Source organism: Ovis canadensis, chromosome X (assembly GCF_042477335.2).
Source record: "Ovis canadensis isolate MfBH-ARS-UI-01 breed Bighorn chromosome X, ARS-UI_OviCan_v2, whole genome shotgun sequence".
NCBI classification, from domain to species: Eukaryota; Metazoa; Chordata; class Mammalia; order Artiodactyla; family Bovidae; genus Ovis; species Ovis canadensis.
Genome location: NC_091727.1, coordinates 43,760,820 through 43,786,455, shown reverse-complemented (window position 1 = coordinate 43,786,455; position 25,636 = coordinate 43,760,820).

The following is a 25,636-nucleotide window of genomic DNA, read 5'->3' as shown; positions in this document are numbered from 1 at the left end:
TCTAAATAGGATCTCTCTCATAAAGCACATGTGAATAGAGGAGTTAGTTATGAAGTATAAGAGAACAGCAGAAACATTTACACACAGGGGAAAAAATCTTGTAATTTTAATCCTAATAAAGAAATGAATAAGCATTAAGAGAATGTCTGACATTAGAGAGATGACTTAATAAATTATGGTACATCAAAATGATAGACTATTACTCAGGCATTAAAATGATACTTAAGATTATACAGAAACATAAGATGTTTGATATGATGTTAAGTAACACCAGAAGAATACAAAGTGACATATAAAAATTTGAAAGAGCTGAAGGAAATATATTAAAACAATACATTATCATAATTGGGAGTGGGACATTTCTTTTTAATTAAAATATACTGTTATAGAGACTTTTGTATATGTATATGTATATATATATACATACATACTTTTTGTGTATATATATATATATGTACACATCTCCTGTATGTATAGATTTTTATATAGACATAAGATATTTAGTGGTGGATGTACTACTCTGAATTTTTTAGATGCTTTCTTATGATTTATAGCCACACTTTTCAGTAGAACTTGCTGAAGTGATATAAAGTAAAGTGAAATTGAAAATTGTGCAGTCACATCTGACTCTTTGTAACCCAATGGACTATACAGTCCAAGGAATTCTCCAGGCCAGAATACTGGAGTGGGTAGCCTTTCCCTTCTCCAAGGGATCTTCCCAACCCAGGTCTCCCGCATTGCAGGTGGATTCTTTACCAGCTGAGCCACAAGGGAAGCAGTGATATATCCATTCTGTAAATGTGTGCTATCCAATATGGTAGACACTAGCCACATGTGTCTACCAAACACTTGAAATGTGGCTGGGAAATCCATTTTTAAACAATTTTAACAGGTTAAAATTTAAATTCAAGTAGATCTGGTCCCATCACTTCATGGGAAATAAATGGGGAAACAGTAGAAACAGTGTCAGACTTTATTTTTTTGGGCTCCAAAATCACTGTAGATGGTGACTGCAGCCATGAAATTAAAAGACACTTACTCCTTGGAAGGAAAGTTATGACCAACCTAGATAGCATATTCAAAAGCAGAGACATTACTTTGCCAACTAAGGTCTGTCTAGTCAAGGCTATGGTTTTTCCTGTGGTCATGTATGGATGTGAGAGTTGGACTGTGAGGAAGGCTGAGTGCCGAAGAATTGATGTGTTTGAACTGTGGTGTTGGAGAAGACTGCTGAGAGTCCCTTGGACTGCAAGGAGATCCAACCAGTCCATTCTGAAGGAGATCAACCCTGGGATTTCTTTGGAAGGAATGATGCTGAAGCTGAAGCTCCAGTACTTTGGCCACCTCATGAGAAGAGTTGACTCATTGGAAAAGACCCTGATGCTGGGAGAGATTGGGGGCAGGAGGAGAAGGGGACGACCCAGGATGAGATGGCTGGATGGCATCACGGACCCGATGGACATGAGTCTGAGTGAACTCCGGGAGTTGGTGATGGACAGGTAGGCCTGACGTGCTGCAATTCATGGGGTCACAAAGAGTCAGACACGACTGAGCGACTGAACTGAACTGAGACACACTTGACTGGTGGTTACCAAATCATTCTCTCAACAGCACAAGTTTAGAGCTAGAAGATAGATAAATTTTAGTAGTGGGTTCATTAGTCTGGATTTTTTTCCAATGTCATTAATGTTTATTCTGTAATCAACAGAAACCTTTAAAAGTACTTGGTCAGTTGTTTCTCCCTTTGGAGCAAGAGATTATGCAAAAATATACCCTGCTGAACTGCAAAGGATAAAATAGGTCAACTTAGTGTCCACTTCAGTGGAATTTTGGTACATCAAAAATCTTTACTATAATCATAAATATATATCAGAGAGCTATAGCTACCCAAACAGCTGCCCCTTTACAGTATAAAAACATGAGACCAGGAAACTATTGGGTCATAGGCTCTCTGGCTTACCTTGGTTGGCCTGGAAGGTACATGAATAAAGGACTTTTGCATAGTCAATAACCAAATGAATATGAATGGGGAAAAAATGAAGAGTAGTGTTTCCATTTGAGGAAAGTGTGGAGGCTCTGCATAATTTTTTCTTTATTGTTGGAATCCTGTTCCCATGTATCCCTAGTAAGAAGTGTCCACCTGACTTAGAAAGACCCTATCCTCATTTCTGGGGCTTCCCAGGTGACACTAGTGGTAAAGAACCCATATGCCAAAGCAGGAGACACAGGAAATGCGTGTTCAATCCCTGGGTCAGGAAGATCCCCTGGCGAAGGGCATGGCAGCCCATTCCAGTATTTTTGGCTGGAGGATTCCATGGACAGAGGAGCCTGGTAGGCTACAGTCCCTGGGGTTGCAAAGAGTCAGACATGACTGAACTGATTTACCATGCAAACAGACTGATTTCTGCATTGCCATGTCTCTTTCTTCTCCTACATCTTTGCATATCCACCCTCTCTCCAATCTTATCCTCCACCTCCACCCTGGAATGCCATTTTCATCTCCACACAAAGTACTGAATTGGATCTTGATGGATAGGAAAACTTGGATTAGAGATGAGTAAGGAAAAAAAATACTCAAACTGACTGTGATGTAATTCCCAAACTCCTTCAGATAAATAATGATTATTCCTGATAGTATGTTTAGGGACTGTTCTGATAGATCTAAATTTAATTTTAAAATCTAATAATGTTATTTACTAGCCTAGCCAGCTATCTATCAGGCAGCCATCTAAACATCTTTACTTATTTATTTTTTAATTTATTTGGCTGTGCCAGGTCTTAGTTGTGACACAAGTGATCTTTGATCTTCATTGTGGCATGTGGGATCTTTTTGTAGTTGCAGCATGTAAGATGTTTTAGTTGTGACATGCAGAACTCTTAGTTGCAGCATGTAGGATCTAGTTCCCTGACAAGGGATCAAACCTGGACCCCTGCGTTGGGAGCATGGAGTCTTTGCCACTGGTCCACCAGGGAATGTCCGTAAACATCTTTAACCAACATTCTTTTTCATCTTGTATCTGGTCTAACAATGATTTCCTAATCAGTATTTTTCCTGTATATCTACCAAGAGGAAAATCTTTTACTTGGCTGATTTAGAGGCCTCATCTCTTTTATATCAAACTTAAATCTTTGACATAATGGATTCATCCTATATGTTTTCCTTAAGGATTTGGAGGCCCTACCAAGACAGATCAACTCAAGAGAACCTACCAGAGTGAAGCAAGAACAGCCTTGAATCAAATGATACCATACCAGGAATGACACTGCAAACTTGGAGAGGAAATTCAGAGCCAGAGTACAGGATGTCCCCATGGTTTGTGCAATTACATTGAATGCCCCACCCCTGCCACTCCTATCAGTGCCTAGAAAGGTATTTGATGTTGGAAGGATGTCATAGGACTAGAGAAAAGGTGAGTTGGGTTTAATACCATGAACTTTCAGTCAGTGTATTAAATTATGTTACTGAGGGATGACCAAAGACCTTAGCAAAGATAGGGTGGGTAAGTAGTCATTTATTTCTTTTGGTTTCAGGAAGTTATTCTGTGTTTTGTTAGCAAAAACTTTGTGTCTTATTTTCATTTTTCTTTTAGCTAAAATTGTATAATTTACCTAATTTAATCTCTGTAATTGGTCATTTGAAATTCTTCGTGTGTGTGACTACAGAGATTTTAGATATAGAGCTAAAGTCTGTTTGCTTTAAATATCTTTGAAAAAATAGTTATTTGATTTAAGGAATTGATCATTTGTATGCACCATGAGAACATCTAGTTGAAACAAAGAGATCCATCTTGAGATGAAGTAAGGAAGAAAATCTGTCCAGCTAGTATCATGAAAATATGCTATCTTATTCTGTGATGTTAAAGAAAATAACAGGGTTTATTTTGTGTACTGAGCATAATGACTGAGGAGATTGACTGGAATAGACTAAGAACTAGGAGTACATCTGGAGATATAAATAATATCTAGTGCAAACTATTTACTTACTTACTGTTACAAGTTGGGTTCTCCTGGAAGTAAATCCCGAGGTAGAGTTTAATAGGCAGGATGGTTATGAACAAATCAACACCTGTGGGAGGTAGATGGGATAAAGCAGGCATGGGTAGAGGGAGAAGTCCAAACTGTAATGCAGGCTTTACAAACACTTTGGGCAACACTATGGGGCACTTAGAGTTAGAAGAGGCCTTTAGAGTTGTTCCCTGTTGGGTCAAGATTGATCCACATTTATATCTCCATATGGACAGTGGGAGTAACTCTGTGACTCCTTGCAGCTGAGATATCCCTGACAGCTGTGGGCTTCCTGCTTATATCACCCCCAGCACCTGGGGCAAGTCCTTCAGTGAGAGGGGATCTGGGTGGAACATCAAGGGATCCTCCTCCTTAGTTATGTAATTCTATGAAAGTTAAATCACTTAATCTGGAGGGAAATTAACAAAATTGTTAAATTTATCATAGTTAATGGAGCACATATTTAATTAGTCTAGGGACTTAGGTTATGTACATTTAAATATGCACATTTAGAATAGTCTCAAGTACCCATTACATTAGATAAAGGTGCAATCAAAAAGTATGCTCAAAAGGGAGCAATTAAATTTTAGGTAACTTTAGGCTACTAAGATAAGAAACAAAGGAATGAACATTGGAATCAGACTAATTTCTTTATTTTATTTTATTTTTTTATTTTTTATTTTTTTGGAATCAGACTAATTTCAAGAAATTGTTCTAAATGAAGACTTTTAAGGAAAATTAGGATAGTTTTAATAATATATAATAAACAAATATTAGAGAACTATAAATTTATTACTCAGGTATATAAGTCATATACAAATGACTTACTATTATTAAATTTAGTTAAAATTTTTTTTGCAACATTCTAAACTTGGAACAGAACATCTACAAAACAACCTACAAATAACATCATACTTGATGGTAAGAAACTGTTAAAAGGTCAGGTACAAGAAAAGGATATTTCCTCTCACTACTCTCTTTCAAAATCATACTGGAAGCTCTCACTAATGTAATAAGACAAGAGAAGGAAATAGAAGATATACAGATTAGAAAGAAAGAAATAAACTGCCTTTCTTTGTAGATGATATGATTGTCTATGTGGAAAACCCAAAAGAATTGACTAGAAAAGCTCCTGGAACTAATAGATTTTTAGCAAGGTTGTAAGAGACAAGGTTAACAAACAAAAGTCAATCACTTTTCTATATACCAGCAATGAACAACTGCAACTGGAAATTAAAAACATAATGCCATTAATATTGACACCAAAAAAAAAAAAAAAAGAGAAATGCTTAGGTATGAACCTAGCAAAATATATATCAGATCAATTTGAAGAAAACTACAAAGCTCTTATGAATGAAATCAAAGAAGAACTAAATAAATGGATAGATAAACTATGTTTTCAAGGATAGGAAGACTCAATATTTTAATTTTTTTTGAATTTATTTATTTTAATTGGAGGCTAATTATTTTACAATATTGTAGTGGTTTTTGCCATACATTGACATGAATCAGCCATGGGTGTACATGTGTTCCCTATCTGGAACACCCCTCCCACCTCCCTCCCCATATCATCCCTCAAGGTCATCCCAGTGCACCAGCCCTGAGCACCCTGTCTCATGCATCGAACCTGGACTGGAGATCTATTTCACATATGATAATATACATGTTTCAATGTTATTCTCTCAAATCATGCCACCCTCACCTCCCACAGAGTCCAAAAATCTGTTCTTTACTTCTGTGTCTCTTTTGCTGTCTTGCATATAGGGTCATCATTACCATCTTTCTACATTCTATATATATGCGTTAGTATACTGTATTGGTGTTTTCCTTTCTGGCTTACTTCACTCTGTATAATAGACTCCAGTTTCATCCACCTCATTAGAACTATTCAAATGCATTCTTTTTGATAGCTGAGTAATATTCCATTGTGTATATGTACCACAGCTCTCTTATCCATTCATCTGTTGATGGATATCTAGGTTGCTTCCATGTCCTGGCTATTATAAACAGTGCTGTGATGAACATTGGAGTATACATGTCTCTTTCAATTATGGTTTCCTTGGTATGTATACCCAGCAGTGAGATTGCTGGGTCATATGGCTGTTCTATTTCCAGTTTTTGAAGGAATCTCCACACTGTTCTCCATAGTGGCTGTACTAGTTTGCATTCCCACCAACAGTGTAAGAGGGTTCCCTTTTCTCCACACCATCTCCAGCATTTATTGTTTGTAGACTTTTTCACAGTAGCCATTCTGACCAGCGTGAGGTGGTACATCATTGTGGCTTTGATTTGCATTTCTCTGATAATGAAGACTCAATATTTTTAACATACCACTTCTTCCCAACTTAACATCAGTGCAATCTCAATCAAAATCCTAGCAAGTTGTCTTGTGCATACAGATAAACTATTCTAAAGTTTACATGGAGAGACAGAAAATCTAGAACAGCCATCTCAATATTGAAAGAGAGCAAATTTGGAGGACTAACACCACCTGACTTCAAGACTTACTATAAATCTACAGGAATCAAGACAGCATGGCACTGGCAAAATAATGGACAAATAGATCAGTGGAACAGGACAAAGAACTCAGAAATAGACCCATATAAATATAGTGAGCTAATCCTTCACAAAGTAGCAAAAATAGTAAAATATAGTGTTTCTGAAAGGATGCCAGAACAACTGGGCATCCACATCCAAAAATGTAAAACTAGATACAGACCTTACACCACTAATAAGAATTAACTCCAAATGGGTCACAGACATAAAACACAAAACTATAAAACTCTTAGAAGATAACATAGGAGAAGCTGTAGATGACTTTGGGTATAGTAATGACTTTTTAGATATAATACCAAAGGCACAATCCATGAAATAAATAACTGATATATTAGACTTCATTAAAATTAAAAACTTCTGTTCTATGAAAGACAGTGTCAAGAGAATGAGAAGACAAGTCTCAGACTGGGAAAAAATACTTGCAAAGACTCATATGATAAAGGACTGTTAGCCAAAATACAAACTCGATGATAAGAAAGCAAAAAACCTGATTAAAAATGAGCCAAAAATCTTAATAGACTTCTTACTAAAGATGTACAGATGGAAAATAAGCATATGAAAAGACACTCACATCACATGTCATCAGGGAAATACAAATTAAAACAAGATGGGGACACATGTATACCCATGGCTGATTCATATAAATGTATGGTAAAAACCACTACAATATTGTAAAGCAATTAGCCTCCAATTAAAATAAATAAATAAATAAATAAATAAATTTTAAAAAAGATACCATTACAAATCTATTAGAATGGCCAAAATCCAGAGCACTAAGAATACCAATGTCAATGAGATAGCGGGAATTCTTGTCCATTGCTGATGGGAATGCAAAATGGAACAGCCACTTTGAGAGACAGCTTGGAGGTTTCTTACAAAACTGAACATACTCTTACCATATGATCTAGCAATCACTTTCTTTGATATTTACCCAGAGGAGTTGAACTGGAGGAATCAACCTGCCTGACTTCAGGCTATACTTCAAAGCCACAGTCATCAAGACAGTATGGTACTGACACAAAGACAGAAATATAGATCAATGGAACAAAATAGAAAACCCAGAGATAAATCCACACACCTATGGACACCTTATCTTCGATAATGGAGGCAAGAATATACAATGGATTAAAGACAATCTCTTTAACAAGTGGTGCTGGGAAAACTGGTCAACCATTTGTAAAAGAATGAAACTAGAACACTTTCTAACACCATACAGAAAAATAAACTCAAAATGGATTAAAGATCTAAATGTAAGACCAGAAACTATAAAACTCCTAGAGGAGAACATAGGCAAAACACTCTCAGACATAAATCACAGCAGGATCCTCTATGACCCACCTCCCAGAATATTGGAAATAAAAGCAAAAATAAACAAATGGGATCTAATTAAAATTAAAAGCTTCTGCACAACAAAGGAAACTATAAGCAAGGTGGAAAGACAGCCTTCAGAATGGGAGAAAATAATAGCAAATGAAGCAACTGACAAAGAGCAAATCTCAAAAATATACAAGCAACTTATGCAGCTCAATTCCAGAAAAATAAACGACCCAATCAAAAAATGGGCCAAAGAACTAAATAGACATTTCTCCAAAGAAGACATACAGAGGGCTAACAAACACATAAAAAAGATGCTCAACATCACTCATTATCAGAGAAATGCAAATCAAAACCACGATGAGGTACCATTTCACACCTGTCAGAATGGCTGCGATCCAAAAGTCTACAAGCAATAAATGCTGGAGAGGGTGTGGAGAAAAGGGAACCCTCTTGCACTGTTGGTGGGAATGCAAACTAGTACAGCCACTATGGAGAACAGTGTGGAGATTCCTTCAAAAACTGGAAATAGAACTGCCTTATGACCCAGCAATCCCACTGCTGGGCATACACTCTGAGGAAACCAGAAGGGAAAGAGACACGTGTACTCCAATGTTCATCACTGCACTGTTTATAATAGCCAGGACATGGCAGCAACCTAGATGGCCATCAGCAGATGAATGGATAAGAAAGCTGTGGTACATATACACAATGGAGTATTACTCAGCCATTAAAAAGAATACATTTGAATCAGTTCTAATGAGGTGGATGAAACTGGAGCCTATTTTACAGAGTGAAGTAAATCAGAAAGGAAAACACCAATCCAGTATACTAATGCATATATATGGAATTAGAAAGATGGCAACAATGACCTTATATGCAAGACAACAAAAGAGACACAGATATAAAGAACAGTCTTTTGGACTCTGTGGGAGAAGGTGAGGGTGGGATGATTTGGGAGAATGGCATTGAAACATGTATAATATCATGTAAGAAACGAATCGCCAGTCTAGGTTCGATGCAGTATACAGGATGCTTGGGGCTGGTGCACTGGGATGACCCAGAGAGATGGTATGGGGAGGGAGGTGGCAGGGGGGTTCAGGATTGGGAACACATGTACACCCGTGGTAGATTCATGTTGATGTATGGCAAGACCAATATAGTATTGTAAAGTAAAATAAAGTTAAAAAAAGAGTGAATAGAGATAAAGAGGGCAAAGTAATTGATTACCAAATAATAGTTTTAATTTACATATTTTCACCTATATGTGAACATTTTGTCCATATAGAAAAAAGACTTTCTTACCTATTTACAAAGATTAAAAGCTGAAGTTTAAATTTTCAGAAATGATATTTTATTTAGTATTTTTTAGTATAAATTTATATGCACGTGTTTATTTATTCATTTAAAAATTTGCATTTCTGAGAAAAGAAATGCAGGCATACCTTGAATATATTGCAGATTTGGTTCTAGACCACTGCAATAAAGAGACCATCACAATAATGAGTCACACCAATTGTATTGATTTCCTAGTATATATAAAAGCTGTTTTTACACTATTCTGTACTCTATTAAATGTGCAATAGTATTTTGTCTAAAAAAGAAATACATACTTTACTTTAAAAATACTTTATTTTTTTAAAGTGCTGACCATCATCTGAGCCTGTGGGGAGTTGAAATATTTGCAATAATAATGTTCAGTTCAGTTCAGTTCAGTTGCTCAATCGTGTCCGACTCTTTGTGACCCCATGAATCGCAGCACGCCAGGCCTCCCTGTCCATCACCAACTCCCGGAGTTCACTCAGACTCACGTCCATCGAGTCCGTGATGCCATCCAGCCATCTCATCCTCTGTTGTCCCCTTCTCCTCCTGCTCCCAATCCCTCCCAGCATCAGAGTCTTTTCCAGTGAGTCAACTCTTCTCATGAGGTGGCCAAAGTACTGGAACTTCAGCTTTAGCATCATTCCTTCCAAAGAAATCCCAGGGTTGATCTTCTTCAGAATGGGCTGGTTGGATCTCCTTGCAGTCCAAGGGACTCTCAAGAGTCTTCTCCAACACCACAGTTATAATAATGTTAAAGTTCACTAATCATAGATCACCATAACAAATATAGTAATAATGAAACAACTTTTAAATATTGCAAGAATTACCAAAATATGACAGAGAGATATGAAGCGGGCAAATGCTGTTGGAAAAATGATGCCCAGAGACTTGTTCAATGCAAGATTGCCACAAACCTTCAATTTGTAAAAACACGATATTTGTGAAGCACAATAAAGAGGATTGTAATAAAATGAGGTCTACTTATACTGGTAACTCAGAAGACAAAATAAAATGTCACTAGAGTACTGTCTGTTCTGAATGTAAAGCAATAAAAAGTTATTATTTTCTTTCAGCATATTCTCCTTGGATGGCAAGTGATTTTTGCTTCATTCAACCTGACTATACATTATCAAGAGTCTGTTAATTTTTCTGCTATTTTATGCTTTGGGGAATTTCATAACTATAGAAAATGGTAAAAAACTGAGATGAAGTAAATTCCAAATGTTCATTATGGAAAAAATTCTGTTATGGTTTTTATATGGTATTGTTTCTCTCTGGACCTTTCTTGGAAACTGTTAAGATGCTGCTTTCCTCTGAGTTCAGATCTCAAATTCAGAATAATACAATTGAAAAGGTGTTTTTTTTTTTACACTCAAACCATGTTCATCACTCCCAAGACAGCTGCTAGATAGCACCAAAGGATTTCTTCTCATAACCCAGAAAGTGGCGCCCATGATCAAGAAGGGATGTTAGAAATAATTGCGTTTGCTTGGTAGGCTTATTATCTTCTTAACCGGCTCAACAGAATGGTAAGAGTTGTCCTTTACTAGCGTGCAAACTTTGGAAAAGCTGTCAAATCAAAGAAGAAACAACCTCCCCCAGGTTAATTTTGTGCAAGACAAGTGCTACAATACAAAGATATTTTCAAGAGTGGTTAATCCTTTCAATACGTGTAGATTCCCACTTTTATTCTTATGCAAAGGGTGACATGTTCTCAACACATTGACATAAAAAAAAATGTATTCCCAGATTTAGTCTTATCAGATATTAGTGCTTATGACACACATTTTATGGGAGAGAGATTAAGGTGCTTTAAATTCAACAGTTACAGCTTACATTAGCATATTTTAACCTTCATAATCATCAACTAAGCTGGTCTGAAATGTTACAGGGAGGTCCACATGCATCGGTAAGAGATTTCACTTGTCGTCACTCTGACAGAATTCTAGGAATAAAGTGATAGCTTCCTTTATTCTTCTTATTATTTGACTGCTCTAGGTCTTTGTTGCAGTGGGTAGACTTCCCTTGTTGGGCTTAGTTGCCCCAAAGCATGTGGGATCCTAGTTCCCTATCCAGCGATTGAGTCTGCATCCCCTGCATTGGAAGGTGGACGCTTAACCACTGAACCACCACAATATATGCTGAGATCACCACTATAGTCTAATACTTGGGAAACTCAACCTAGATGAAACTTAAGATGCAGAATTTCCAGGACTAATTTTTCCAGAAATAGATGAGTTTATGAAACTGTACTACTGAACAATATCAGTAGCATAAGGTTTGACTTAATTGAGTAAATTCTTTTTCAAAAGTGATGATTTTCTTGGAAAATGTGGTATTGCCCTTAAGAATCTATTTTAATAGGTATGTAATAAAACTTTTCTTCCTTGTTTTTCCTCTATCTCTAAATTTTAACTTAGTAGTTTATCATTGTTCAAACTGTGATTTAACTTGTAGTTTAAAACTAATAATTAAAAACTGTATAAATAATTTAAGTTTTGCTTTTTGGAACTTTCTGGCATTTGAGAGGAACATTTTTGACCCTCAGTTGAATCCATGAATGCAAAACTGATGAATACAGAAGGCTGACTGTACAGCAATTAAAAAACAGAGACTGGCAGAGTGAATTGAAAAATGTGACTCTTCCCAAAATCAATTAAATCAAAAGAAAGTTGAAGTAGGGGGAGAGGAAAAGAAACAAGATGGGGCAAATAGAAATCAAATAGCAAGATGATAGATTTAAAACTACATATCACTAGTTACATTAAATGAAAATAGTCTTAATGCCTTAAAAGGTAGAGATTGCCAGATTGGATGAAAATGCAAGACCCAGGTGTATGCTGCCTAAAAGAAATACACATCAAATATAAAAACACAAGTAAGTTAAAAGAATAGGGAAAAAGTTCAGTGCTAGCATTAGTCAAAAGAAAGTGAAAGAGCCTTTATTAATATTGAGTAAAGTAGTCTTCGCAGCAAACAATAGTGATAAAGAATATCATTATGTAATGATAAAGGGGTCAATTCTTCATGAAGATAAACAAACATTTTTCCTGAACATTTAGGCTAAATTAAAAAAAAGAACACCTGTTCCAAAAGGCTGTATATTTATTATATGATCCCATTTATGACACTCTGGAAAAGGCAAAACTATAAGGAAGCAAAACAGAGCAGTAGTTGTCAGGATTTGTGGGATTGAGGGAGGGATTGACCATAAGATTGCTGATTAATAGTTTCCCTTGGATGGAGGTTGAGAAAGGGTTGGCTCCTAAGGGAAAGAAAGAGAAATTTTGGAGTGATAAGACTTTGCTGGATGGCACCATACTGGAAGATACATCTGTCAAAATGCACAGAATTATACATCACAAAGTGTGATTTTTACTGCATGCAAATTTTAAAATATTAACCAGGATGTTGGGGAATCCTAGGTTGAAATGCAGACTGTGAAACGTGAAGACTGCTTTCCAAAGAACAGCATTACACTAGCACTCTGCTGGGAATGCGGAAGAAAGGATCAGATGTAAAAACTTTGGAAATAGCATTTGGACTGTAAGAACTAAGATGAAAAGAACTGTTTGCAAACACTGCTCTAATTGATAAATTTGTCTATCTCAGTGAGCAGTTCTGAAGCATGAATACTGTGACTGAACAAATAAATATATTGCAGAAAATATAGGTCAACATGCTAGGGTCTGTGGGCCAAATTCAGTTCATTTTTGTATAGCCCACAAACAAAGAACTTCATTTTTTCACTTTGAGATGGCTGAAAAAATTCAAAGGAAAACTAATACTTCATGATACATGAAAGCTTATATGAGGAATTGCGGCAGACACTAAATGGCTTGCAAAACCTAAAATATTTGTTACCTTGCTCCTTAGAGTAAATATTTGTTGTTGATTGTAGTAGATAATGAGAGTCAGATTTCTCACTGTTGGAGAAAGAGTTATAAATCAGCGAAGGAGGACTAGAATAAACCTTGTGATGTTGGCTTCAAGTCAGAGACATCAGTATGACTTCATGTTTACTTTAATATACATATAGATGTATACTGAAATGTAGTTACATGTGTGTAGACATGGGTTACTTTATCTACATACATTCCTAGTTTTGCATATTGAGAAGGCTGCTTTGTGTTACATAAGCCTATCTCTCATTCCTACTGTCTGTATTAAATGTAAAATATATTTGACTAATCAAAAACGCAACTAACAAAATCAGCACAAAAACACAATCAGACTTTTTTCCTAAAAAAACTGATCTTTAAAGATTGTTTGGATCAGAAGCAGGATCTGGAAAAGAAAATTTGAACCATACCTGACCTAAGAAAGAAAATTTTTATGTAATATATTTCAAAACGCTTGAAAATAATTAGGATCTCTAATAAAATTCTTGGGCAACTTTTTAATAGACTAAATGAAATTCACATCTGCTGAAAAGTTCTTTAAGTTACTTTCTACATCAGTCTATCAGTCAGGAGAATGAAGATATTAACCAGAGGTTCTCTATCATTTGTTTGCCTCTTCTTTTCCTTTTTTTGTATTTTATTGAACAGAGATTACCTAGCTCCTCCTTGTTTCTCTAAAAGTATCTATAAGAAGGCAGAAATCTTTGCATTTGCTTGCATAGAATCTTGTAGGAAGTTCAATGTTGGACTTTTATATATGCTTATAAACCATGTATTTCTTCAAAGAAGATGTGTAAAAGGGACAGTCAAGGAAGAAAATGTGTACAAAAGAATACAAAATGTAATTTATCAGCATGTCCATATATCTATGAGCCCCCCATGAACTCACCCCCAAGCAGAAAATCTTTCCCTTTTCTAAACCTCTCTATTTTGGGTTTTTTGTGTACAGAGGTCATTCCTCTTGTGGGTATGTGGGGCCACTGGAAAGTAAATTAAATCTTGTACATACCTGAAGAAAAGGAAAATGCTATTCACTTGCTGAATAAATGCATGTTACATGAATGGTAGAGATATTATATGTCTATAGGCCTTATTACAAAAGGAATATTGAAACATCACATTTCCTAAGATTATGCTTCCCCTCCTTAATATATGCTTTTCACATATGTGTATTTTCCTATTCAAAGGGAGGTGGGGACCTGGAATCCCACTTTCAGCAGCCAAATCTCCTTGCAGGAGTTCCCTGGCTAATCAGAATTTCAAAGAATACCTACAAAACCTCTACTGTTTCCTCTGCTCTCCTGAAGTGCTTTAACTTCTTCCCTTATCCCCCTCAAACAACTCTTAGATTATATTAGAAGACAGTGCAATTTTTAGGCAGAAATTTTTTAGCTTTATTTTCACAGAAGAAAAAGAAAAACCATAATGATAACCAGTAGAGGTGGCAGAAAAGGCTTAATAGAATTCTGTACCCATTTCATTAATTTGCTGAGTTTCTTCAGCCATGTCCGACTCTTTGCCATGCTATGCACTGTAGCCCACCAGGCTCCTCTGTCCATTGAATTCTCTAGGCAAGAATACTGGAGTGGGTTGCCATTTCCTCCTCCAGGAAATCTTCCCAACCCAGGGATTGAACCTACATTTCTTATATCTCCTGCATTGGCAGGTGGGTTCTTTACCATTAGCACCACCTTGAGTACTGCTCTGTGGTAGCTGCTATGAATCAAGTATAAAATAAGTTTAGTCCCTACCCTTCAAATGTTTATGACATTTGGGAGAAAACAATTATCCTCAAGGCTCTTAGGGTCTCTGGTTGATCTGAAAATCACACTGACAAAGACAGATTAAGAGAAGAAAAGTGTACAAGTTTATTTAACATAACCTTCCATGACAGAGGAGCTTTCATAAGGTAATGATGATCCAAAGAAACAGAACTGAGAATTTTTATGCTAAATTTGATGCATCGTGGACAGTCATGGAGAAATATGATGGGTTAAGGAGTGTGAGATAAGTGTAGCAAACTGGGGGGAACTTGGCAAGATGTGTTGTTCTACTTTTTCCCAGGGCCCCTATGTTTTTGTAGATAAGGACGCTCTGTCCCTCTGGGTATGGAGAAGGGCACCTCTCATATGAGGGTTTTATGACCTGCTTTAGGGAAAAAGAGTGAAGTGGGGAATGAGATCAAAGTGACCTTCCTGTTTCCGCTGTTTTCTCAAACTCTTTCCATTCAAAATATTCAATATACCAAGGTGCCATATTTTGAAGTAGAAGTCAGGAGGCCCACCAGACCCCACCATTTCCAAAATCTTAAATTGAAAAGTCTGTATAATGCTAATGTGAAAAGCTTCATTTCAGTAAATTTAATCAACACAATCAACAGAATTGTGTTTTCTCTGGGACAAGTGTTGTATGAATACAAATACATCACTATCATTAACAAACAGATCATTAGCCAAACACATAATGACCCTCCCATCGCGCAAATAGTAGGAAGAGGAAAAAGTTTCAAAATTATACTTTATGTAGAAATATTGTCAAATGTAATCATTGTAATAAAACTCAGGATTCTTGGGCCAAAACAACCTGAATATAAACAGGAGGTCAGTCAAGAATTCAGACTCTCTCCGTCTCATGAAAACAATTTTAAAATCTAAAATTCTTAAAAATATCAAATAACTGACATCAGGAAGTCAAGCCAAATATAAGTGAGACAGAAAAGCAGAGTCAGGCCTTTCATGATTTGTAACCTACATCATCTAGGTGGTCGGAAAAGCTTTAAGATTTAAAGTGATTGAGAACTAATAATGTCCCCAAGTTTTAAGAGACTCAGGCTGACCACAGCTCCATTTTGCCAGGTGCTTAGCAGAGGGAAGAAAAGCACTAGAGAAAAACACGTGTGCTTGCTAAGTCACTTCAGTTGTGTCCGACTCTTTGTGACCCTATGGACTGTAGCCTGCCAGGCTCCTCTGTCCATGGGATTCTCCAGGCAAGAAAAGTGGAGTGGGTTGCCATGCTCTCCTTCAGGGGTTCTTCCCGACCCAGGGATCAAACCTGAGTCTCTGATGTCTCCTGCATTGGCAAGCAGGTTCTTTACCACTAGTGCCACCTGGGAAAAGCACTAGCTCTTAAAAGCTGCTCACTGAACAACACATCACTTCTGTTCACATTTCACTGGACAAGGCAAGGTAAAAGATCACACATAATTTCAAAGACCTTGGTGCAAAGTAATCCTATCAGACAATTGGAAGGAGAACTGGACCATTAGTTAACAGTTCTAATTATTACCATACTTTCCAAAACTCATTCCAAGAAAAAAACCTGAAGTCTCCGGAAAACATTAAAGGAATACCAGTGATGACAAATTTGAAAAATCCAGGTCCAAGTGTCTTTGATGGGGACACTTTGATGGGGAGTTGTAGAAAATCATCAACAAAGAAATAATTTTCATCTTATATAGACTCTTCCCAATTAGACAAATGAGAAAATATACTCCAAATTATTTTATGAGGCCTGTACGACTTTGATATTGAAGGGTAGCTGAATACACCACTCCAAATACACCTTTTTGGCATTAGGATTTTTTTGAAAAACAGCAGACACTGGAGTAGCTTTGTAAACAGTAAAATTTACTCCTTTGTAAAGGCTATTTGCATTTATAAGGGAAATCTCCATTTTGTAAGGGTCTCACTCTTTGTATAAGGAAGAAAAGGATGACGAAATCATAAGAAACTCTAATCAATAGAGAAGGCATGGATGATAAACCTTATGTCATCTGCATAATAAACCTTACTTTTGTTTATTGTTCTTTTTCTGATAACATCCCATAAGTGTCCTGCCCTCCTCCCTCCACACATACACTTTTGTTTCTTTTGTCTTTAGCTGAAGGTGGCATTAATGTTTAAGCCTGAGTTCTGTATAGCACAAGGAACTCTACTCAACGCTCTGTGTTGACCTCCAATATTACAACTCACTGCTGAACAACCGTCGACAGGAGAATGTTAGATCCCACCAAAAAAAGATATCCCATGTCCAGGGGCAAAGAAAAAGCCCCAGAAAGAAGGTAGGAGGGGGCAAAATCACGTTTAGAATCAAACCCCATACCCACCAGAAACACTTAGAGGGTTCAAACAAACCTTGTGTGCACCAGGACCCAGAGACCCCACAGAGACCAAGCCAGAACTGTGTTTGAGTGTCTCCTGTGGAGGTACAGGTCAGCAGTGGCCTGCCACAGGAGCAGGGGCTCTGGGTGCAGCAGACTTGGGTATGGCATAAGCCCTTTTGGAGGAGGTCACCATTAACCCCACCACAGAGCTGCCAGAGCTTACAGGACTGGGAAATAGACTCTTGGAGGGCACAAACAAAACCTTGTGCACACCAGGACCCAGGAGAAAGGAGCAGTGACTCCACAAGAAACCTAAGTGAGAAGCAATACAAAAAAGAGGCGATATATATATATATATATACACACACATACACATATGGGCTTCCCCATGGCTCAGCCGTAAGGAAATCCTCCTGCAATGCAGAAGCTGCAGGAAACGCTATTTGATCCCTGGGTCGGGAAGATCCCCTGGCATAGGGCATGGCAGTCCACTCCAGTATTCTTGCCTGGAGAATCCCCATGGACAGAGGAGCCTGTCTGGCTACAGTCCATAGGGTCACAAATAGTCGGATATGACTGAAGCTATTTAGCATGCTGGTATACAAATAGCTGATCACTTTGCTGTACAGCAGAAGCTAACACAACATTGTAAAGCAACTGTACTCCAATAAAGAAGTTTAAAGAAAAAGCCTGAGTTCTAAGCCATCTCTATCAGAATTGGGTATGTCCTGTGTGTACATGAGGTTCAGTTCAGCTCAGTCATGTCCAACTCTTTGCAACCCCATGGACTGTAGCACACTAGGCTTCCCTGTCCATCACCAACTCCCAGAGCTTGCTCAAACTCATGTCCATCAAGTCGGTGATGCCATCCTACCATCTCATCCTCTGTCGTCCCCTTCTCCTCCTGCCTTCAATATTCCCCAGCATTGGGTCTTTTCCAATGATTTGGGTCTTCGCATTAGATGGCCAAAGTATTGGAGTTTCAGCTTCAGTGTCAGTCCTTCCAATGAATATTTAAGACTGATTTCCTTTAAGATTGACTGTAGAGCTGTCAGACTTCTGTTGATTTTTCTCTTATTACTCTGTCTTTTGTTACAGGCTTCCCAGTTGAAAACTTAGAAGGATGTAGGGAATATTTTTTCTTCCCCTGCAATATTCAAAGCTATTCAAGGCCCATACAAGAAAAAAAATTATTAAAGGTAGATTTCATCCATGAATATAGGTACAAATATGTTAAGCAAAATTTTAAACCCAATGCAGCAATATTTGAAAAAGATGATACATCATGCTATATTAGCAGTATTGCTTAAGTGCAAAGATGATAAAATATTAGAAAACCAGTTTATATAATCCACTGCATTAACAGAGAGTCAGTCTCTATCTCTCCATATTTTTTTTAAAAAAAAAGCTCTTCAAAAACAGCTACTTAAGGTCATAAAACAGCAGTAAATTGAAATACAGAGTTGGAATGAATATATTGCTTTTGGTTCTAACTCACACACATGGAACTGTCTTTAGAGGCCTGCCTTTGGGTTACCGAGTCTGCTGTTACAACATAAACAAGTTGGAAGTTCCTGGGAGTTCACAGGCCCTTCCAATCCCCATCTTAGTTTCTTTGAGTTGTCATAATAAAATACCAAAATACAGACTAGATAGCTTACTGTTGTTGTTGTTCATTTGCTAAGTTGTGTTTGATGCTTTGTGACCCTGCAAACTGCAGCACACCAGTCTTCCCTATCCTTCACTATCTCCTGGTATTTCCTTAAGCTCATGTCCATTGAGTCAGTGATGTCATCCAACCATCTCAACCTTTGTCGTCCCCTTCACCTGTCCACAGTCTTTCTCAGCATCAGGGTTTTTTCCAGTGAGTTGGCTCTTTGCATCAGGTGGCCAAAGTATTGGAGCTTCAGCTTTAGCATCAGTCCTTCCAATGAATATTAAGGATTGATTTCCTTTAGGATGGCTGGTGTGATCTCCTTGCAGCCCAAGGGACTCTCAATAGTCTTCTCCAGTACCACAATTCAAAAACATCAATTCCTCAGTGCTCAGCCTTCTTTATGGTACAACTCTCACATTTGCACAAGAGTACTGGAAAAACCATAGCTTTCACTACATGGAACTTGGTTGACAAAGTGATGTTTCTTCTTTTTAATATGCTGTCTAGGTTTGTCATAGTTTTTCTTCCAAGGAGCAAGTGTCTTTTACTATCATGACTGTAGTCACTGTCTCCAGTGATTTTGGAATCCAAGAAAATAAAATCTGTCACTGTTTCTACTTTTCTCCCAACTATTTGAGCAAGCAGCATAAATTTGTTTCCTACAATTCTGGAGGGTGGAAGTTGAAGATTAGGGGACCAGCCTAATCAGGTGAGGGCCCCTTTCTGGGTTGTAGGCTTCTTGTATCTTCACAGGTCAGAAGGGGCAAGAGAACTAAATAAGGTTTCTTTTAGGCACCACTCTCATCACCTAATCAACACCTAAAAGACTCTACCTCCTAATACTAATCACCTTGGAGATTTATAAACATATACATTTGAGGGAGACACAAACACTCAGATAAGAGCAATGAGGAACCCTTATCCAATGACTCACTGCTGCAAGAGGAAGACAACCCAGTTACTGACCTGAAAACAGGACAAACTGAGGTGTAACTTACTCTGGATCAGGACTTGGCTTGAAGTCCCACCTTTGCTTGCTTGCTTCCCCTCCCCTACCCTATTTCATCTTGCCAGGCTCTCCTAGGAACCCATCCTTCATAAAACACTTGCATGAGAATGTTCATTGCAAGATCTACTTGTGGGTAACGGACAGTGTTAGTTAAGCCTGTGTATTAGAAAGCCACTATGACTCTCTGCTCAAGAAGAAACTTCCAGTAGCCAGGTTCCTTTCTTTGAAATTCCTCTGCCTTAAAAGTGACAATAAATGTTATTTAAGAAGAAAGGTGGATATTGAAATAAGTAAATTACACTTCATCTCATGGCACATATGTTCAAATTGCTGAAAATCATGCTTCATCACTAGATTAGTAGAGAAGTAGAAGAAAAATGAGACTCAGTGCCCATCCATTAGTAAATATATGTATACTCAGAACTGCCTGAAGACAATCAACTTTGAATCAAGTTCAAATTGGCCGCTGCTGAGATAGTGGAAATGAAATTCACCCTCTGAGCCAATGTGCAAATTGTTCTGCTTTCAGTTTGAGTCATAAGAAAACAACAAACAAAAAAATCTTCCCCTAACTCCATTTCTTTTTTTCTTTTTTACAGTTAGTTTAAAAGAGGAAATACTGTTCTGCTATAGTAAAGTCCTAAGATTTCTGTTTATTATGTTTCAAACTCTGTGAAACAACATTTGACATAAATTGACTTCATGTTTCAGTACACAGCAGGATTTGTTGTTCATTCTGAATTAATGCTATTCTGGAGCATGCATTGCTGACACTGAGAAGTCAAATCAGGGAATTGAAATGCAATACTAATCAACTTTGAGCTTTTTAAAATCTCATATTTTGGACACCCTATAAATTTGGAACATCTTCTGATTTTGAAAAAAATAACCAAACTCCTTCAACAATTCTTGTTGGATATATGCCAGTTTGTCATTAGAACTATATGAAGGACTGGAAAAGTCCATTCTAAGTAGTCTCTTGGTAGTAGCCAGTTTAGGGGTGTCTTTCTGTTCCAGAGAAAAATAGTGTTCCCCTTCTCTATGGGAACTGTTTCCTCTGGGTCACAATATTGATGTTTGTTTCCCTGTTACTCCATCCCCTAGATAGAGTTGAAGGATAGGGTGATTCAATTAAAATCTATACCCTGGCAATTGGGAGAAGGATCTGAGAGAATCTAGTGTCAGTCTATGCTGATCTCTTAAAGAGTTGTAAAAGGTTGGGAGCAGGGTTGTTGTGATTAGTGCATTAATTTCTAGGGCAGCCATAACAAAATACCAAAAGCTGAGCTGTTAAAAACAACATAAATTTGTTCTCTCACATTCTGGAGGCCAGAAGTCTGAAATCAAGGGCATGGTCTTTTTGATGGTCCCAGGGGAGGCTCTTTCCTTGCCTCTTCTAGCTTCTGGGCTTGCTGGGAATCTTTGGCACTCTTTAGCTTGTAGACACATCATTTTAGTCACACGGTCATCCTCTCCCTCTGTCTTCCTGCTATGCATGTCTGTTTATGTCTAAATTTCCCCTTTTCATAAGGACACTAGTCATATTGGATTAGGGTCCAACATAATAACCTCATCTTAACTAATTACACCTGCAATGACCTTATTTCTAACATAAATTTTTGCAAGGGACACAATTGAACACATAATAGTTGGGTTCCCCTGGAGCAGACCCTGAAATGAGGATATGTCTGCAAATAAATCATGAAGTCAGTGTGCACAGGAAAAATTTAGTAAGGGACTGATGGAAATAGGGAAGAAAAAAGGAGGAGGCAAAAGTCCCAGATAGGATAGAGGAACTCAATCTCATCCTCCAGCAGAACCCTGGAATATGTTATACCTTGGAATTTTCCTGATTTGAGGCAAGGAAGTATGATATTCAAAGGCCTTCAGCCATTATCATTGGCTAAGAGCTAGGTGTGGGGGAATATAAATTCCCAGGCACTTTCATTTCTGCTACATCCAGTCAACAGGACTTTATTGTCCCCTTGGCAGGCCTCTAAACAGAGTCACAGGTGCTAACTATTGGAAGGGAAAGTATACCAAAGCTAAGGGATGCGCAAAAAGGATTTGGAGAAGGCTGGAGTCTGCTGTAGGTGACATAGCCATCTCTCAACATGTGGCCTGGGTAGCAGAAAAGGCTAATCTTCAGATAAAGAATAAAGAAACCAGCTCAAGAAAAAGACCAGGAGGCAGTCCTTTCTGCCTCCACTAGTTCCTTGGCAACTATCATCTCTTTGTGAGGCTCTGCTATATTTTTCCCAATTCATTCTATAGTATTTTCCTATATTACAAAAATAAATTCCTTTACCCTCCTACTTCTTCTCCCTAAGGTATTGTTTCTGTGACCTGCAACCATCCACCAAGAACCACCAAATGTGGCGCTCTTCTTGATATGCTTTGGATTCCATCATGATCAGTGGATTCTTCGGGTTTAGCAGGAGATCTTTTTGAATAAATAGCCACTCTTCCAGAGTGCTTTTAAGATGAAGTACCCAAATGTCCCAAACTTAGCACAGCTTCTCTCCATGTTTTTTTTTTCTTTTCTCTTTTTATGAATGGCACCACTATTCATTCAGTTACCCAAGTTCACAACTCTGAGTTATTGCCACTCTCCATACCCTGTGGAATTCCAAGTCCCATGGAACCATCTGAGCCACATTTCAGCATTTCAGAAGCCTACTTCCTTTCCATTTTCACTACTGCCCCTCTCTTCCAAAACCACTTTATCTTTTTCTGTTGATTCCTCTACTTACTGAGCACCTGTATTACAGAAAAAAGCAGAAAATACAAATGGGATATTGATGACAGTGACATGTGTTATTATGTCCTGTGCTGTTTTAAGGGCTTTACATGCCTTAGTTCATTACAGCCTCTTTAAAAATATGAACAAAGTAAAATTTTTTACTGGCACATTAGACATTAAAATGAAAAGACAGACATAGAAAGGGTAAATGATGTGCTCAGCCTGTAGCCACTCCATAAGGAATTTAGCCAGAGAATTAAGCCTTAGAATAAAAGGTTTGAGGGACCATTTTCTGTTTTTCCAAAGAGGTCACATAGCTAGCACCATTCTAGGTACAAGGAGAGAAATGAATGCATTGTGTCCATTGATTGCTTTAGGGCTTAATTCTATGCTGTAACCCACTTTAAGAAAAGAAGTCAAGTCACACAGCTGGCAAATATTGGACTTTTTTCTTTTTTTCAGTCTGTTGACTCGATCTAACACCCATGCTCTCAGCCATTGTGGATTGCTAAGACATGCTGTAGTGGGCAGTTTTCATTATTGCAGCTGTCCAACATTCAGCCTCTTCCTATTGTTGGTGTAGGAGAGGAAAAATCATTTTCTCTCTACCTTTGTAGGTTCCAGGCTGAGCCCCTTGTGCCTCTCGTAATAACAGATTAACAGGAGAAAAACAAACAGAAGTTTAATAATACATAGGGTTGCTATGTACATGGGAGATATCCAGAAAAACTGAGTAGCTCCCTGAAATGGTCCAAACAAACTTAAAACCTTTGTTCAGCTAAAGATGTTGGGGGTGGGCAGTTAGGGTAGGTTATCAGGAAAATCACAGTTGTTATGCTGATTTAGGTTGTTGCCTTTCCCACTGATGAGTTTCTAGAGATTTAATCATCTGCTTCTTCCTGGTACAGAGAGGAAGCTGTTACTGTTTAGTCACTCAGTCTTGTCCAACTCTTGGCGACCCCATGGACTATAGCCTGCCAGGCTCCTCTGTCCATGGGATTTTCCAGGCTAGAATACTGGAGTGGGGTGCCAGTTCCTTCTCCAGGGGATCTTTCCCCACCCAGCGATCAAACCCAAGTCTCCTGCATTGACAGACAGATTCTTTATCATTGAGCCACCAGACAGATATAATTACCAATATTTTTTTTTCTTATAAATGTAAATGTCTCTTATAGAAGGGTAACTTCTATTCAGTTTTCAGAGTTTCTATGTTAGAAACTGTTTTTTAATAAGCAGTTCAAGATAATCCTTATGCCAAAGAGGCATATTTGGGGCTGGCATATCCTGCTGTCTTTCAGTGGGAGCCCCTCATTTGATGCAGATTCCTGCCTCACATTAGGGAAGATGAAATTGTTCTCTCTCTCTGTGCCCCAGGCTAACCAGGTGTCAGGGAAGAAGAAGTTTTCCTCTATCCTTCTAGATTCTTCTGTTTGATCTAAGACTTAAGTTAACATGAGACAGATAAACAGGAGAAAATAAAAACTTTAGTAACATGTATACATAGGAGAGAACTGTGAAAGTCACTCAGTTATGTCTGACTCTTTGTGATCCCATGGACTGTATAATCCATGGAATTCTCCATGCCAGAATACTGGAGTGGGTAGCCTTCCCCTTCTCCAGGAGATCTTCCCAACCCAGGGATCAAACCCAGGTCTCCCGCACTGTGGGTGGATTCTTTACCAGCTGAGCCACAAGGGAGAGACCTAGGAGAAGTGAATAACTTGCCAACAAGGCTGGAGCCTTCACCTTAAACACCATCTTCAGCTAAAGATAATAGGATGTTGGGGGCAGAGGTTTGAGGCTTTGAAGGGAGGAAGGCAATTCACATGGTGATAGAAAGCAAATGTTTGGTAAACAAATATTTGCTAGGCCATGCGGAAACAATAGGACACAAAGAGGAATTTTAACAGACTCTGCTAGGTTCCTCTTTGTCTATAAGTTATCTATAGTGATAGCTCCCTTCCTGGAACTGCTCCTCTATCTACATTCTCTTAGGTGGTTCTTAGGGCTTCCCTGATAGCTCAGTTGGTAAAGAATATGTCTGCAGTGTAGGAGATCCTGATTTGATTCCTGGGTTGTGAAGATCCCCTGGAGAAGGGATAGGATACCCACTCCTGGAGAATTCCATGGACTGTGTAGTCCATGGGGCCGCAAAGAGTCGGGCACGACTGAATGACTTTCACTTCACTTCACTTAGGCAGTTAGGGGGAAAGGTAAAAGGATCTTCCAAGACCTTTGAGCCTTGATGGTTTTCAGTTCAAAATAATCCATAACCAAAGAGACACATTTTGGAGTGACAGATTTTTCTCCCCTGCGCTGGCATAGACCATAACCCACGTTCCATCATGGAGTCAGGCAACCACTTCTAGGAATTTGAAACTAGTGAATAACTCAGTAACACAGGAAAATTAGGGCATCCTCCTAGTCCCTGAGGACGTGTCAGCAACAATGTCCAGCATTAGTGGTGTCTGCTGCATAGTGTCCGCTCTGTTCTTGGATCCGAGCAACTGCCAGTCAAAATTACTATTTGATAATGAACTTGTTGAATCCAGGGATGAGGAACCCACAGATACAGAGGGCCAAATGTAAGGAATTTGAGCATTCATGGATTTTGGTATCCAAGGGGTTCTAAGCCAATCCCCTCAGGCATCAGAGAATCCCTCTCTGTCTCTATGTCTCTGTCTCTCTCTATATATATGTATATATATATACCTGTCATATATATATACATATATATATATAACAGATTACATATATATTATATAGAATGAAGTGAACCATTTATTTATCATTATGATTATTACCCATTGACTCTAAAGATAGGGCTGCTTTCTGAAAGTGTATCTCATGGAATTGTGAAGGTTAAGTTTATATTTATATCCACATAGATATATAGAGAAATATAAAATGTTATAGTACAGTGAACTACTATTTACACTTGGAGGCATAAATCCACTTTTATATACATACATAGATATGTTCAGTTCAGTTCAGTCACTCAGTCTTGTCCGACTCTTTGCGACCC